Below are 17,602 nucleotides of genomic sequence, written 5' to 3'. Positions count from 1 at the left end.
AGTTCTTCAGCGTCCGCGAATGGCATTTTGCAGCTGGAAGCAGATGTCGACGCGTTTTGCACAGAGCACCAAAAAAGCGTCTTTTTTGAAGACCCAGGCACTGAGCATTGGTGGTTCAGTGGTAGAATTCTCGCCTGCCACGCGGGAGGCTCGGGTTCGATTCCCGGCCAATGCAGTGGCTTTTGCAGCGAGCGGCTCCATCACTTGCATCCCCTTGCAACTCGCAACTCAAAAAACCCACTGAAGCTAAGCAGGTGTGAGCCAGGTCAGTACCCGGATGAGGGTGAGCTACAGGGAAAAACAAAGCTTCCAGCTGGAAGCGGTGTTAATGGTGCCGGCGGTGGGGCGCTCACCCTGAGGTCTGTGCGGGTCCCAATGCCCCAGTATAGTGACGGAGATGCTGTGTTGTAAAAGGGCGCTGTCTTTTGGATGAGATGTAAAACCGAGGTCACAGCGCTCTGTGGTCATTCAAAATGACCACCAAAACCTTTGACAAAAGCTCTTGGTAATTGATGGTCTTCAATAATGCTTCTCCTTTAGGTACATTTTAAATCAGCTGAAAAATGCTGTGAAATGGGGGGGCACTTCAGGCCAGTGTAGGATTTGGGTTACAAGAACCATAAAAACTGCACGAGAAAGCCCAAACACTGAATTACACGGCTTTCTATTCAAAGGAGGACAAAAGAAATTCCCTGAGTTCGATTTTTTGCAGCACAGAGAGGAGCACTGTTGTGAGGCCGGTTAGCTCAGTTGGTTCGAGCGTGGTGCTAATAATGCCAAGGTCCCGGGTTCGAGCCCCATACTGGCCAGGTCCTTTTCTCCTCTCTTACCAAAGCTGTTAGGTTCCTTTCCGTGGTGAGAGGGGTTGTCATGCAACGCTGCCACGTAGTGCCGACAGACAAGAGTGTTGCGGGAGAAGAGAAAAGTGTTTGAAGATTTAAGAGTGTCTTAGGTGGAGCCAAAATCAAGTGTCACAAATACAAGTGGGAGGATTTCCAATGTTTAATATGGTAAAAATAAGCGGAAGTTATCTGCCGGTCCGGCACAGTCTGCCATGCTTTTGTCATATACTGTAAAGTGGTGTCGAACTGGAGCCTCACCATTTGCATATGTGAGGCTCCAGTTATACATCGAGTGTCACATTAAATGACAAAAATGAAGAGAGTTAAAGCAGCTGGAGAGGTTTTCTTACAACTTTTGAGCTGACACAGTTTTGGAAAATGTTTCCTTCACGCTGCACTGTACAACATAGGCAGCCAAGAGTCTCCAAAACAAAACAGAATTGACAGATAGGAGAAAATTCCCACTCATCCTGAAGTTCCCAAAATCCAGCACTGAGCGTAAACAAAGTGTCTAAGTAGCGTGGGAAAGCTAACCCTAACCCTAGCTGGAGTTTGAGCAATCCAGCACTGAGCGTAAAAAGATGAGTCAAAGTAACGTCTAATCGGATTAGTTTCCTTAGAGCTGGTTCAGAGTCTGCTCAAGAGTTTACCTTTCACACATGCGCAAAGAAGAATGTTGGGGGTGCACGCTTCAAGGCGCCTTACAGCTGTAGGGAGTGATTCGAGACGATTCGTGGCGTGTGCTCGTTCCCATATACCGTACGCCCCGGGGTGCAGTGCTAGGATGATGTACAATTCCGCTTGGGCACGTAACGGCGTTATACGCAAGGTTTTCGTTTGTTCGTTTTGTTTTGCTCTGCTTTGCTTTGTTTTGCTTTCCATCGCGTTGGTAAGAGCGTAAATAAAAAGGCGATTCCTGCGTCTACCACTAATGTAAGAGCTATTTCAAGTGCGACGTGGTGCGGCTTTTCAAATGCTTGTGGGCATTTCTCTGTTGTTGATTCTTTTTTTGTGTGTAACAAAGTGGCATTTTCATGTCCGGACGGGGAGACTTTATCATTCCGACATGAAGCCACCCTTAAGTCCTCTGAGGCGTGTCTGTCTGCAAGGCTTGTATTTTGGAAATGTTTTTTTGAAACGGAGAACGACTTTGAAATAGGCTTCCGCCGGCGCCTCGCGATCCAGGTAAGATTGTAGCAAGAACGCAGCGGCAGTGGGGCTTGCTGTAGTCGTGGCCGAGTGGTTAAGGCGATGGACTAGAAATCCATTGGGGTCTCCCCGCGCAGGTTCGTAATCCTGCCGACTACGTTATCCGCCTCCAGTCGGTGTGTTTCGGCGCAAGCAAAGAAGCGCGCCTCTTTGCTGTTCCTGGTGGTTTTAAAACGCCCAATCGCTTGTACCCGCTGCCTTGGAAATAAGTTCTTCAGCGTCCGCGAATGGCATTTTGCAGCTGGAAGCAGATGTCGACGCGTTTTGCACAGAGCACCAAAAAAGCGTCTTTTTTGAAGACCCAGGCACTGAGCATTGGTGGTTCAGTGGTAGAATTCTCGCCTGCCACGCGGGAGGCTCGGGTTCGATTCCCGGCCAATGCAGTGGCTTTTGCAGCGAGCGGCTCCATCACTTGCATCCCCTTGCAACTCGCAACTCAAAAAACCCACTGAAGCTAAGCAGGTGTGAGCCAGGTCAGTACCCGGATGAGGGTGAGCTACAGGGAAAAAAAAAGCTTCCAGCTGGAAGCGGTGTTAATGGTGCCGGCGGTGGGGCGCTCACCCTGAGGTCTGTGCGGGTCCCAATGCCCCAGTATAGTGACGGAGATGCTGTGTTGTAAAAGGGCGCTGTCTTTTGGATGAGATGTAAAACCGAGGTCACAGCGCTCTGTGGTCATTCAAAATGACCACCAAAACCTTTGACAAAAGCTCTTGGTAATTGATGGTCTTCAATAATGCTTCTCCTTTAGGTACATTTTAAATCAGCTGAAAAATGCTGTGAAATGGGGGGGCACTTCAGGCCAGTGTAGGATTTGGGTTACAAGAACCATAAAAACTGCACGAGAAAGCCCAAACACTGAATTACACGGCTTTCTATTCAAAGGAGGACAAAAGAAATTCCCTGAGTTCGATTTTTTGCAGCACAGAGAGGAGCACTGTTGTGAGGCCGGTTAGCTCAGTTGGTTCGAGCGTGGTGCTAATAATGCCAAGGTCCCGGGTTCGAGCCCCATACTGGCCAGGTCCTTTTCTCCTCTCTTACCAAAGCTGTTAGGTTCCTTTCCGTGGTGAGAGGGGTTGTCATGCAACGCTGCCACGTAGTGCCGACAGACAAGAGTGTTGCGGGAGAAGAGAAAAGTGTTTGAAGATTTAAGAGTGTCTTAGGTGGAGCCAAAATCAAGTGTCACAAATACAAGTGGGAGGATTTCCAATGTTTAATATGGTAAAAATAAGCGGAAGTTATCTGCCGGTCCGGCACAGTCTGCCATGCTTTTGTCATATACTGTAAAGTGGTGTCGAACTGGGTGTCGAACTGGAGCCTCACCATTTGCATATGTGAGGCTCCAGTTATACATCGAGTGTCACATTAAATGACAAAAATGAAGAGAGTTAAAGCAGCTGGAGAGGTTTTCTTACAACTTTTGAGCTGACACAGTTTTGGAAAATGTTTCCTTCACGCTGCACTGTACAACATAAGCAGCCAAGAGTCTCCAAAACAAAACAGAATTGACAGATAGGAGAAAATTCCCACTCATCCTGAAGTTCCCAAAATCCAGCACTGAGCGTAAACAGTGTCTAAGTAGCGTGGGAATGCTAACCCTAACCCTAGCTGGAGTTTGAGCAATCCAGCACTGAGCGTAAAAAGATGAGTCAAAGTAACGTCTAATCGGATTAGTTTCCTTAGAGCTGGTTCAGAGTCTGCTCAAGAGTTTACCTTTCACACATGCGCAAAGAAGAATGTTGGGGGTGCACGCTTCAAGGCGCCTTACAGCTGTAGGGAGTGATTCGAGACGATTCGTGGCGTGTGCTCGTTCCCATATACCGTACGCCCCGGGGTGCAGTGCTAGGATGATGTACAATTCCGCTTGGGCACGTAACGGCGTTATACGCAAGGTTTTCGTTTGTTCGTTTTGTTTTGCTCTGCTTTGCTTTGTTTTGCTTTCCATCGCGTTGGTAAGAGCGTAAATAAAAAGGCGATTCCTGCGTCTACCACTAATGTAAGAGCTATTTCAAGTGCGACGTGGTGCGGCTTTTCAAATGCTTGTGGGCATTTCTCTGTTGTTGATTCTTTTTTTGTGTGTAACAAAGTGGCATTTTCATGTCCGGACGGGGAGACTTTATCATTCCGACATGAAGCCACCCTTAAGTCCTCTGAGGCGTGTCTGTCTGCAAGGCTTGTATTTTGGAAATGTTTTTTTGAAACGGAGAACGACTTTGAAATAGGCTTCCGCCGGCGCCTCGCGATCCAGGTAAGATTGTAGCAAGAACGCAGCGGCAGTGGGGCTTGCTGTAGTCGTGGCCGAGTGGTTAAGGCGATGGACTAGAAATCCATTGGGGTCTCCCCGCGCAGGTTTGAATCCTGCCGACTACGTTGTCCACCTCCTGTCGTTGTGTTCCGGCGCAAGCAAAGAAATGTGCCTCTTTGCTGTTCCTGGTGGTTTTAAAACGCCAAATCGCTTGTACCCGCTGCCTTGGAAATAAATTCTTCAGCGTCTGCGAATGGCATTTTGCAGCTGGAAGCAGATGTCGACGCTTTTTGCACAGAGCACCAAAAAAGCGTCTTTTTTGAAGGCCCAGGCACTGAGCATTGGTGGTTCAGTGGTCGAATTCTTGCCTGCCCCGCTGGAGGCTCGGGTTCGATTCCCGGCCAATGCAGTGGCTTTTGCAGCGAGCGGCTCCATCACTTGCATCCCCTTGCAACTCGCAACTGAAAACCCACTGAAGCTAAGCAGGTGTGAGCCAGGTCAGTACCCGGATGAGGGTGAGCTACAGGGAAAAACAAAGCTTCCAGCTGGAAGCGGTGTTAATGGTGCCGGCGGGGGGGCGCTCACCCTGAGGTCTGTGCGGGTCCTAATGCCCCAGTACAGTGTCGGATATGCTGTGTTGTAAAAGGGCGCTGTCTTTTGGATGAGATGTAAAACCGAGGTCACAGCGCTCTGTGGTCATTAAAAATGACCACCAAAACCTTTGACAAAAGCTCTTGGTAATTGATGGTCTTCAATAATGCTTCTCCTTTAGGTACATTTTAAATCAGCTGAAAAATGCTGTGAAATGGGGGGGCACTTCAGGCCAGTGTAGGATTTGGGTTACAAGAACCATGAAACTGCACGAGAAAGCCCGTACACTGAATTACACGGCTTTCTATTCAAAGGAGGGCAAAAGAAATTCCCTGAGTTTGATTTTTTGCAGCACAGAGAGGAGCACTGTCGTGAGGCCGGTTAGCTCAGTTGGTTAGAGCGTGGTGCTAATAACGCCTAATCGTACGGGCCAGGTCCTTTTCTCCTTTCTTACCAAAGCTGTTAGGTTCCTTTCCGTGGTGAGATGGGTTGTCATGCAACACTGCCACATAGTGCCGACAGACAAGAGTGTTGCGGGAGAAGAGAAAAGTGTTTGAAGATTTAAGAGTGTCTTAGGTGGAGCCAAAATCAAGTGTCACAAATGAAAGTGGTTGGATTTCCAATGTTTAATATGGTAAAAATAAGCGGAAGTTATCTGCCGGTCCGGCACAGTCTGCCATGCTTTTGTCATATACTGTAAAGTGGTGTCGAACTGGAGCCTCACCATTTGCATATGTGAGGCTCCAGTTATACATCGAGTGTCACATTAAATGACAAAAATGAAGAGAGTTAAAGCAGCTGGAGAGGTTTTCTTACAACTTTTGAGCTGACACAGTTTTGGAAAATGTTTCCTTCACGCTGCACTGTACAATATAGGCAGCCAAGAGTTTCCAAAACAAAACAGAATTGACAGATAGGAGAAAATTCCCACTCGTCCTGAAGTTCCCAAAATCCAGCACTGAGCGTAAACAAAGTGTCTAAGTAGCGTGGGAATGCTAACACTAACCCTAGCTGGAGTTTGAGCAAACCAGCACTGAGAGTAAAAAGATGAGTCAAAGTAACGTCTAATCGGATTAGTTTCCTTAGAGCTGGTTCAGAGTTTGCTCAAGAGTTTACCTTTCACAGATGCGCAAAGAAGAATGTTGGGGGTGCACGCTTCAAGGCACCTTACAGCTGTAGAGACTGATTCGAGACGATTCATGGCGTGTGCTCGTTCCCATATACCGTACGCCCCGGGGTGCAGTGCTAGGATGACGTACAATACCGCTTGGGCACGTAACGGCGTTATATGCAAGTGCGGGACGTGAGGGTTTTCGTTTGTTCGTTTTGTTTTGCTCTGCTTTGCTTTGTTTTGCTTTCCATCGCGTTGGTAAGAGCGTAAATAAAAAGGCGATTCCTGCGTCTACCACTAAGGTAAGAGCTATTTCAAGTGCGGCGTGGTGCGGCTTTTCAAATGCTCAACAGGATGACTTCGCATGCACGCGTGCTTTCATGCAGTCGTGTGTGCAACCATGTCTGCTTACGTGCAAACGGGCGTGGTTTCATGTATGCAAAAAACTTTCCTGGGCTCTTCTGAAGCACATAAAATTATTTGGAGATATACATTTGTCTTGTTTTCCTCTTAGGCTCTAGAATTGATAACTTTTTTTTCATTTTTGGCATTTTTCATAATTTTCTAGAAAGTGGTTGCAAGCCCGATATCATGCAAAGAAACGTCAGGATTCGGGGATCAGTCAATGGATTTTCTTCAAAGTTGGATTTTTGCACTCTGTTGACCAAGAGATGTTGTTCTATAATGTTTTTTTTTCAAATTTAAAAATATCATTTTTTCATGGAGCTTTGAAGGGGATGGATTCACCCTCCCTTAACCAGGACAGAGCTCCAGGAGCCTGCGTAGGATTCTAGCTTTCTCCCCTTGCAGGCACCTGGCACAGAAGACAATATTTTTTTCCTTAAAATCTTTTTTTTTGTGTTCCTTGTTGTTCCAAACTTAATTTTAATCACTTTTAATTAGAGATTTTATTAAAAATAGTGCAATAAATGACTAATTTCACAAAAATTAATGTAATATAAAACGGATGTTTTCAACTTTATTGTAGTGTTTTAGAAACTAATATGTCTTCAAAAATGGTTGTTTTTCACTCCTATGAATGAAAACTGTTGTTATATGATGTTTTTTTTTTCAAATTTTAAATGATCATTTTTTTATGGAGCTTTGAAGGGGATGGATTCACCCTCCTTTAGCCAGGACAGAGCTCCAGGAGCCTGGGTAGGATTCTAGCTTTCTCCCCTTGCAGGCACCTGGCACAGAAGACATCATTTTTTTCCTTAAAATCTTTTTTTTTGTGTTCCTTGTTGCTCCAAACTTAATTCTATTCACTTTTAATTAGAGATTATATTAAAAATAGTGCAATAAATGACTAATTTCACTAAAAATACTAAAAGTAATATAAAACGGATGTTTTTAACTTTATTGTAGTGTTTTAGAAACTAATATGTCTTCAAAAATGGTTATTTTTCACTCCTAGGAATGAAAGCTGTTGTTATATGATGTTTATTTTCAAATTTTGAAAAAGCAAAGGATTCTAGCTTTCTCCACTTGCAGGCATCGGACACAGAGAACCTCATGGTTTTCCTAAAAATCATTTTTTATGTTCCCCGGTGTTCCAAACTTAGTTTTAATCAATTTTAATTTGTTATGTTACAAACAGGGTAATAAAGTCTTAATTGGACTATAACTAATGTCATATTGTCTGCTACAAAACTGATATTTTCAGCTCTATTGTAGAGATTCTAGAATCAACTAATAAAGAATTGAAATAAAAAAAGGGCATAAGAAGACATTACCAACAACGACCACATGATGGAGATATTGTCTAGACATTACCAACAACGACCACAAGATGGAGATATTGTCTAGACATTACCAACAACGACCACAAGATGGAGATATTTTCCAAAGAGGCAAGAGGGGCAAAGCTGCGATAAGGTAAAATCATTTTTTGAAAGAGATTGTTGTCAGAATGCACATCCGTATCCCAAACAGAATCTCTAGTAAAATATGATCATTTGTGAAACAGGCAAATGAGTGTCAGCTACAATATGATTGCTACATATCTGCATTTGTTGGTATTTAAGGAGTAAGAGTGCAGGTTTAAACCTGCGATCCAGTGTGTTGAAGAATTTCACAACACTACCTCTAGCACATATGGAAATAAATCCTCATAATGATTATTGCCCTGGGCATGTACCAAAAAAGCAGTGAGCATATATATATATATCACTGGGTTGAAGCTAGAAACACAGAATAACTGCAAACACATCCTAAATACAGTGTTCCAGCACCTTTGACCTCATCCAGAACGTATCATTTCTTGAAAGGGATTGCTGTCCGAATGCACATCTGAATCCCAAACAGAATCTCTAGTAAAATACGATCATTTGTGAAACAGGCAAATGACTGTCTCAGGGGCCCATTTCTCATTGTCAGACACATGTATGCAATGCTTTCACTGTGCATTGAGCAATAGGGATCAAAAACAGAATGGAAACAGACATGGAAACCAACGAGGATGGGATTTGAACCCATGCGTGCAAAGCACAATGGATTAGCAATCCATAGCCTTAACCACTCGGCCACCTCGTTAACAAAACTGGGCTGTCCCAACTGGGTTGGCGCGCTCCAGATGATCTTTTTCTTTTTTTTCCCTCGTACTCGAGGGTCATTTTCCTGTTCCACATGCGATTTCAACATTTTCCTTGGGAGATGTCAAGCCAGCAAGCCACTGCTGTGGTTCAGTGGCCAGCGTGGAGTTCAGTGGCCCTGTTGTACACAGAAAGCACATTGAGCTCCTTGGACATGAAAAGTTCCAGATAAAAGCCATTTGTCATCCTTTCTCTTGGTGTCGATGTTGCTATTGTATGTAAAGGTGGCAACTTGCTCAGCGAGCAGGCGGAGCACACACCGAATGCAGATGTGTCTGAGTGGTGTGTCCAAGTGGCTGCAAAAGGACAGCACTCCCGGGGCGCTGTGGCTTAGTTGGTTAAAGCGCCTGCCTAGTAAACAGGAGGCCCTGGGTCTGAATCCCAGTGGATAACCGCCTACGGCTAGACTTAATTAAATGCAAGTATTCATTTCCTGTCTTTAACACGACTTGTTTTTCTTAAAATGGATGCAACTTGCAAAACATGAAATACAAACCTTGCTAATCAGCGCTAGCAGCTGGCAAAAAAAAAGAAGTCAGCAATGTTTTTTTTCTTTAACCTTAACCCTGCTAATGGAGAAGAGTTAAACGACCGAGTCTATGCAGCTTAAACGGTGCGCACGTCGGGTTCTTAGCTGAAAGGGTGGTAAATCACGCTCACCCCAGTCCTTAATCTTTTAAAGAGGATACAAAATTGAACCTAGTCGCCACATCACATACATCCTGTTCAATGATAAAAAGGTAACATCTATCCTCGCTCCAGAGTAAATCTCACGTTGAGGGCATATTTTTTTTCACTTTACCGTGAATCGGGCTCGGCTGCACAGAGGAGAGAGCAGAGCAATGAGGTCACGGGGACAGGGGAGTCACACGCTGGCTGTTTGAACACGCGGAAGATCACTGAGGGATCCACAGTATATGGACCCTCCGTGCGCAATCAGTCCGCACTCCGGACTCTGAAACCTGCCATCCGAGTTAAGATCTCGGCAGAACCTGAAGCGCAGTTCCTTCTTAAAACGTAATCTGGTGAGCATTTCTAGAATCGTACTTGTATAGATGCAGCCTTTAATGTGTTGCTAGGTTAAAATTGATGACTTCTTGTATTTCAGTAGGCAACTGCCCTCTTGATTTTGGATTTAATTTCTTTATTACAGTGGCGCTTTTATGAAGCCAAGGGACCAGGGAGCTGCCCCAGTACTGGGATGGCCAGTTCGAAATCATAGAAACTATTGTCAATTCCAGTCCCATGTCAGTGCGAGCAGGGATTTTGACATCTTGTTTTGCTATGTTCTGCACCAACAGGCAGGTGGCTCGGCCATTCCGTTCCAGTTTGGGGGTACAACAGACTGCTAGGTTCAGTCTGATAAACTGAGCTGATGGTTGGAAGAAAACCATCTCAGCGTCCATTCTCTGTCCCTTCTTTAGGACAAGGCGTACCGGAAACCCTGCTGTTGACGCAGGAACGATCAGGTCCGATTCGTTTACTACCTGGCAGGCCTGAGGAATCGTCTGACCTGACCGAATGTTCTCGGGGTCACCGCTTAGAGAGTGGGCATCTGGGTCCACCCGTTTCCACAGCACACTGTTTACTGTGTCCAGCTGGGCGCCCAGTCGAACCAATAGGTCTGCACCAATGCAGACCGAATGGGTCAGCTGAGGTGCTACCTGGAAGTAGTGAGCAAACTTCCTTTTTCCGATGGAGATGGAAGCTACACAGCTTCCTTTGCTCCAAATGGACCTATGAGGTGGGGGTGCCCACCACAGAACCTGTGACTGCGTCACCAGGGTCACCTGACAGCTTCGCGACAGGTCCTCGAACAGACCTTCACTGATTATGGACTTCTCAGAGCTGAGGCTAAGAATTACATCATCAACCTGCACTTCTGCCACCTGGACCCCCTCCCACCACCATGGGGTGGTAGTCCTGGACCCCCTGAGGTACCAGGGTGCACAGAAAGGACTCCCATTCATTACCGGACAGGGAGATCCACTCTTCTTCAGGGATGAAAAGGGGGTGTGCTTTACCTGGCGGGTCAAGCAGCTGCTCGGAGCACTGCTCCTGTAGTTGGGAGACCGTGGGAGTGCTGGCCTGGGCAGGACTTCCCTGTAGTTTTGGAAAGCAAGAAGAGACATTTATTCTCGTCCAGAGGAACCAGGAGGAACCTCCAACTCAGCTATAGTGTTCAGTGGGCACTGTGTGATCACAGCATAACCACTGAATCCCCCTTTTTGCTGTGCAACAGGCTTAGGGTTTTTGACCTGAGCCCACAATTTTCCACGCTGGCAGTCCACCAGAGGCTCCAGCCTGTCAAGCAGGTCTTGGCCAATGAGTAGTGGCTCTGTTTTTAACCTAGAGATGTAAACAGGATGCACCATGTTCATTGGCCCGAACCTAAGTGCCACCCACACTCGGTGTGTGATCCTGGCATGATCCTGGGTATAGCTGGAAATATCTATCTTACACGGTTCTACCTTAAGTCTGATGCCTTTTCCTTTCGCTACTCGTTTGAGCTCGCTGAGTAGATCGGCTGACATCAAACTAATTTCAGCCCCAGTGTCAATCAGTGCTTCTCTATCTAAGACGTTTTCAAGAAAAACCTTGATATAAATACGCCTTGCTTTGCCTTTCTGGCTGAGATTCCCTAAGAATTGTTGGAAGCCTGCCTTTTCTTTGACTTCAGGGGCGGGGTCAGCGCCCAACTCAGAGTCACAGCCTTCTTCCAGGCAGGAACCCTCCCACCCAATCAGATAGACTGAGGGAGGGGCTTGGGACGGATCCCCGCCTCCTCCAGTGAGAAGGGGCGTGGTCCCCCTAAGCTCATTCACACTTCTGGCATTCGGTGCGGAAGGTTTACCCTGTCCTGATCTCTCAGGCAGGGCTTGTTCAAGCCTGGCCAGGCGGGCTGCAGTCGACTCCCTTCGTCCAGTCTTATGATAGACTCTGCCTGAGCCCTTGCCTTCCCCGTAGCGCTCACGGCGGCTCTGACGCTTAGTGCGGTCCTGCCTGCCTATTTTGTGCCGGGGCTTAGCGAGCTCAGGAACCTCAGCTGCCTCGAGCTGAGGCGAGTCGTCAACCCTGCTGGCTTTAGTGGCGAACACGGCCGTTTTAGCAGGTTTTCGCTCTGAGGAAGCAGAGACTTCAGCTCCCCAGGCTTTTTGAGCCAACCTTCTAATGTCAGCCATTTTCATCGCTGTGTGTGCATCACAATCATTTTCCTGACTGAGGGATGCAGATTAGCAATGAATAAACCTTTGAAATTCACGTTCTCTTCGCAACCCTCTTCATTCCGCCCTGCAAAATAAGTGCGCCTAAGCCTCTGATAATAGTCGCGAGGGGCTTCAGCTTTTTCGTGCTTAATATGGTGCACAGCAGCCACGGCAGCTATGGGATCGATAAAAGCCGAAAATTCTCCGATCATTGCCTGACACAGCTCCTCAAAGCTATTACAGACTTCCGGTCCTTGTCTAGACATCCACTCGTGGATCGCTCGGCTGGTAGTTTTCCTTACTTACATAGCCTTTTCCTGTTCGGACGCTTCGGGCATAAACTGCAAAGTATATCTCAGCTCATCGATGTAGGTCTCCACATTATTCCCTGACACTGACGGGTCAAACCTTTCTACATCTTTGGCTAACTGCCTCAGGGAGTGGAGGTTAATTTTTACGGTTTCTCCGCGGGCAGGGAGACGGCCGTGATCAGGAGCAGGGGGTCTATGCCTGAACTGACTCGCCCTTGCGTCTCGCGCAGGACTCGGCGATCTCCCCCATGCCGATCCGACCACAGACCCTGGCCGGGAGAAACCTCCTCCCGGCGCGTTGGGTGAGCGCTCCGGGCTGCTAGGTGGGCTGGCATGCAAGTGGGATCTAGTCTATTTTGCTTCCAGTACGGCAGCATCTGACTCCTTTTGCCTTTCCTGGCTGAGCTCATTTAAACTCTCAATTTCTTTTTCTTTTTCTTTCGAGCTCCCTTCCAGGTCTCTCCTAGCTACCTCAGCCGCAGTTTCTCTAGCAGACAAGTCATCTAATTTACCTAAAACTTCCCTGAGTCAGTCTTCACTTTCCTCATTTTTCACTCTCTTTTCTCTGATTATATCCAACAACTCGACTCGCTCCACCTTATATCTTTCTAGCGTTCCCTGAAGCTTTTGAAACTTTGTCAGCTCGGACAAAGACAGTTCCAGCTGTTTAGCTAGATTTAAGGTGAAACTCGATAGGACCAGAACTGCGTTCACAGACACTCCTGTGTTAAGCTGGTTCGCTACCTTAGCTACTAAATCTACTTGCAGCTTCTCAATATCATCAAAGTTCAACTTTTCGATACCACTCCAGTAACCAGGATTGTCGTCGCTAGAAATAGTACTTATAAGCGACTCCACTTCAGACATTTTAGCAGCCATTGTCATTACGTCAGAGAAACTTTAAGAGTATTACTTTTTTTTTTCTTTTTCCAAAATACAGTATGGAATCTAGACACCCGAGCAGATGGATTTCCAATCAGCACACGTTACACTAAACGCTAGAAAACAGGGGGATTTCTTTACGCAGTTATCAGCACACCCGGTATTCGCGTATAGAAGCCGCGGTGCTGTGCTGAACTTCAGTTTTTCTGTGCGACTGATTCTCATTTCATTCTAAACTCACCCACCCAGGGACGCCATTAAATGTAATGGTTTGATGGGTTTACTGAGACAATTATTAATTGTAGCAGTAATCACAAGGTTGTTCGTTGGGGCTTTTAGAAAATCAATCGTCAGAACAACTAACAACGCACACACAGGGGTTCAATACACTAGATACATTTATTAATATAAATTGTGCACCAAACATATACTAGTCTGCCTGGATACGAGTGGCAGACCTTACTGTGAGGGTTATCAATATACAAGGTATATAATCCCGAAGAGATGCAAACACAAAGAGATACACAACAGAGAATATATGTCAATATATATCGTTCGGTTACCAAATCGCTAATCAGTGTTATTACCCACTGTTACTCTAAACTCGGAAGTAAATACATTACTCATGAATTAAATTGATAACAACTTGTGTTGAGGTACAATTAAATTCTCGAGACGCAATGTAGAACATGGGGTTTACTTATCCACTGTGTATGGATTTGGAATTTCCCGGCACGAACACCAAACCAGCTGACAGGCTCTGTTGCAGCCTCTGTTCCAGCGGTTGTCCAATGGGCGTTGTCCCGGCGTCCTCTGGCTACCGGCCAACCAGTCAAGGTGCAGCTCGGAGTAGGACGGGCGGAGGAATCTGACTGCGGCGCGCAGTCCTCACAAGTCACTCTTGTGCCTGGGAAGAAGCTGGTTCGTTCCCGGTCCAGCACTGCTTCTGAATAAGCTATTCAGGTTGTCGACGAGGGTCCAACTGTAGGGTCCAACTGTCCAACACAAACACAATCTGTGGCGTTTAGCGTGACAGTCTTGCAGGCATCGTGCTGTCTCACTGCAATACTATACCGCTGGAGGAAACAGTCCATCTGGCCATGAAACTCATTTGAACGTCTAGCTACAGCAACTAACAATATCATGATTTATTCAGGATGTGTGGAATCACCATGTCCCGGAGACAGCTTCCGAAATCGTGAGCATTCTCTGGTGGTGTCCTGCAGGGCACCTGTTGGCGTGCGTTGGTGATATAGTGGTGAGCATAGCTGCCTTCCAAGCAGTTAACCCGGGTTCGATTCCCGGCCAACGCAGTGGCGATTGGTTTCAAATGCTGTCATGAGCCTTGGATTGTGACTAGCAAAGCGCAGCCTTTTGAAAAACGGAATGCAAAACAGAATTGAAGGAGAATCTTACAGGGGATTCTGAGCGGTGTCTGCATACACGCAGTCCGATACGGGTGCTGAAAGCTTGAGCTACTCTCAATGTCATGCTGCCTTTCCCCGGAGTAAATCTGTTACATTGAAAGAATGCTTCTGGCAGGTTCAAAAAGCGACCCTTGTTAATTGGAGAAATCAATGATTTCGAATGAATTCTGTATGCGTTAAAAGACAGCTATACACAGAAAACATGCAGGACACTGCTCATGATGTTTCCCGAGCCGAAACACAGTGCGTTTTTCCAAGCCATCTGACAAAGCCCGCCCACTGAAAACTGCAGCAGATCGTGTAAAGACGTTCAACTTTGTAACTACTGCACGCACAGGAAGCAGAATAAATTCCTCTTTTCCGGTTTTATTTATGCGAACCATAAATAAACCAAATAAACCAAGTTGCAAGAGGCCCGCACCCACAGCACAAATTGCGCAGCCTAGGCCACCTCCTCGCCCTGCACGCCACCGCCTCCTGCTGGGCCCACTCTTTCGCACACTCACACGCCACACTAACACTCAAAAGTGTGGGCAAAACAAGAAAACGAGCGCACCGTTTCCTACACAACTGCAGTCACCGTTGCGCATTCGCAGCATGTCCCGGGATGCAATTCGGCCTCATTTGCATAACTCCAGACCGGCAGATCGCCACGCAAGCTCGCGACGTGCGCCTGCCACACACCGAACAAACCTTTTCAGCAATTTCCAAAAAACGGGCCTGCTCGCCTGCCCACAAGGCTCCATCTCTTACCTGCTCTCCAGAGCCTGCTGCCTTCTGTGCTTTTCTCTCTGCACCGCTGCAGCGCACACAACTCCTGCAGCGGGAGGGGGGGAGAAAGTTCCCGCGCTCCGCCGCAGGGAAGGCTCGCTCCGTGCGCACACGTCCTTTCGATGCCAGTCCAACAAGTGCTCCGCATTAGCTGCATCGGGGCTCCGGGGTGTCGCACCTCACCTCACCTCGCACTGCCCCCTCCTTGAATGTCTGCCGCTGGGCATGCCCCACTCTCCTCCGCCTTATCTTATCGCGTGTGAGCACCGACAATGGCCACAATGCCGGGGAATGGCACCTGTAAATTAATTCTCTTCTCTTGCAGCCTGAGATCATGTCCTTCTTTTGGCTCCCTCCAGTTCTGATAAAAAATCTCACTCTTAGATTTGTTAATTTTTGCGGATGAAGCCAAAGAGAAATGATCACAGCACTGCAGAGCTCTGCTAATTGAGGCATTGTCAGAGAGGAGCAGGGTCATCCATGTATAGAGATGTCTTTACCTCTCCTCCCCCACTTCCAGGCACTGGTATCCCATTAATGGCCTGATCCTGGCGCAAGGCACAGGCTAAGGGCTCCATAGCCAAAACGAATAACAAGGGGGATAATGGGCAGGCCTGCCTCACCTCTGAACAGACTTCAAAGGGGTGTGATCTATTGCCATTAACCATTACTCTGCTGTTGCTACCTGTGTACAGCAGGTTAATCCACTTTCTCATGATGGGGCAAAAATTCATGTGCTCAAGTACCAATGTTAAGTACTGCCGGTTTAGGCGGTCAAAGGCCTTTTCTAGGTCTACACCTAAAATGCACAGAGGGAGGGAGCGATCCTCTGAGTACAGACAGACATCCCTCAACAAGGCCAGGTTGTCGCTCATCAGGCGTCCTGCTATCCCACAAGTCTGTTCTTTCCCTACCAGTGAGGCCACTACATTTTGTAGGCGCAGGAAAAGGGCTTTGGACAGGATCTTAGTGTCCACGCCTAACAGGCTGAGGGGTCTCCAGTTCTTTATGTCATTCTTTGCTCCTTTCTTAAACAAGAGAGAGATAGTGCCTTCTCTTAAGGAGTCAGGCAGCAATTCTGTCTTATAGCTTCGCTCGAATAGGAGCAGTAGCGGATCCTGAAGCAGATCCCAAAAGGTGCAATAAAATTCTTTAGGGAGCCCGTCAGCACCCGGAGTTTTCCTCTTCTGTAAGCTCTCCATAGCCTGTCTCAGCTCTTCTATTGTCAAATCCCTCTCAAGTACTTCCCTATCTTCTTCACTCAAAACGTTTTCTAGCTTTGAGGTAAAAAAATGAATTTCTTCATCCTTTACCTCTGTAGAGCTGTACAGTCTTGAGTAGAAGGCCTTGGTGCAGGAGAGGATAGCACTCGGCTCTGTTCTCTCTCGTCCCTCCTCATCAACTACACTTTCCATGACAGACTTGGAGCCTACCACTTTCCTGAAAAAGAAGCGAGTACACTTCTCATTTTCTTCCAAGAACTGCACTCTGCTTCTTAACAGCACTCCTCGACTACTTTCTTCGGCTATGCTCCGGATGTCCTTTTTTAAAAGGGTGATATCCTCGAGCACAGCGAAGCCACTGTGCAGCATCGTGTAGAGACGCTGCAGCTGCCTCTGTTTCCTGGCTAGCACTCCTCTCCGTCTGGCAGCAGCCTTCCTTCCCTCAGCCATGAAAAAGGCCTTTGTCCTCATCTTCACCTCCTCCCACCACTCTCCTACTGACCCGTACAGACACTGCAAGGACAGCCACTGTGATAGTTTCTCCTTGTAGCGGGATACTACCCCCTCGTTCTCTAGCAGCTTAGTGTTGAGTTTCCAGAGGCCTGGGCCAAAGACAGTCCCGCCCTTGAGTTCCACTCTACACCCTAAAGCCTGATGATCTGAGAAGAAGACAGGCTGAAGAGTGACCCCAACAACTTTCACTCTCTCTGAGACAAAGCAATAGTCAATTCTGGAGCTGCTATTCCTCCCTGACCATTTATATCCTGCTGTTGTGGGATATATACATCTATATGTGTCTGAGAGTTTAAAGTCTTGAACTAAGTTTTGCAGGGCCAGTGAGCTGGAATCCAATTTTATCGGAGAGCTAGACTGCCTGTCTGTGTGCTCTAAGATACAATTAAAATCCCCTCCCACTATCACGTCTGTGCTACTTAACAATAGGGGAGAGAGTGCCTTGAGTAGCTCCACCCTTCCTCCCACGTCAGTAGGACAATACATATTGATTAGCCGCAGGTTAACGGTCCCCCATTCCACATCCACACACAGCAACCTGCCATCTATGACCCTCTGAATACTTTTCAATTTGAAAGCCCATCCTTTGAAAAGAATGGCCACGCCAGAGGCTCTGTTGTTATTGTCCCCTGACCAAACAGAAGGCCCTTTATCCCACCTATCTTCAAAGCTTTTATACC

At 47.0% G+C, this 17,602-nt stretch overlaps 6 non-coding genes across 6 annotated transcripts; 5 read left to right on the top strand and 1 right to left on the bottom strand.

The window, feature by feature from the left end:
- The first annotated feature begins 104 nt into the window (after positions 1-104).
- Positions 105-175, top strand: trnag-gcc (transfer RNA glycine (anticodon GCC)). Its single transcript has one exon. It is a non-coding gene; the product is annotated as a tRNA-Gly (tRNA).
- Positions 176-2,067: 1,892 nt separating this feature from the next.
- On the top strand, positions 2,068-2,150 carry trnas-aga (transfer RNA serine (anticodon AGA)). Its single transcript has one exon. It is a non-coding gene; the product is annotated as a tRNA-Ser (tRNA).
- Positions 2,151-2,363: 213 nt separating this feature from the next.
- Positions 2,364-2,434, top strand: trnag-gcc (transfer RNA glycine (anticodon GCC)). The gene has a single exon. It is a non-coding gene; the product is annotated as a tRNA-Gly (tRNA).
- Positions 2,435-4,336: 1,902 nt separating this feature from the next.
- On the top strand, positions 4,337-4,418 carry trnas-aga (transfer RNA serine (anticodon AGA)). Its single transcript has one exon. It is a non-coding gene; the product is annotated as a tRNA-Ser (tRNA).
- Positions 4,419-8,448: 4,030 nt separating this feature from the next.
- Positions 8,449-8,530, bottom strand: trnas-gcu (transfer RNA serine (anticodon GCU)). The gene has a single exon. It is a non-coding gene; the product is annotated as a tRNA-Ser (tRNA).
- Positions 8,531-14,229: 5,699 nt separating this feature from the next.
- Positions 14,230-14,301, top strand: trnag-ucc (transfer RNA glycine (anticodon UCC)). The gene has a single exon. It is a non-coding gene; the product is annotated as a tRNA-Gly (tRNA).
- Positions 14,302-17,602: the final 3,301 nt, after the last annotated feature.

This window comes from Lepisosteus platostomus, unplaced genomic scaffold (assembly GCF_059453375.1).
Source record: "Lepisosteus platostomus isolate fLepPlt1 unplaced genomic scaffold, fLepPlt1.hap1 Scaffold_86_H1, whole genome shotgun sequence".
Classification (NCBI taxonomy): Eukaryota; Metazoa; Chordata; class Actinopteri; order Semionotiformes; family Lepisosteidae; genus Lepisosteus; species Lepisosteus platostomus.
This window is presented reverse-complemented; position numbering and strand designations above follow the sequence as displayed.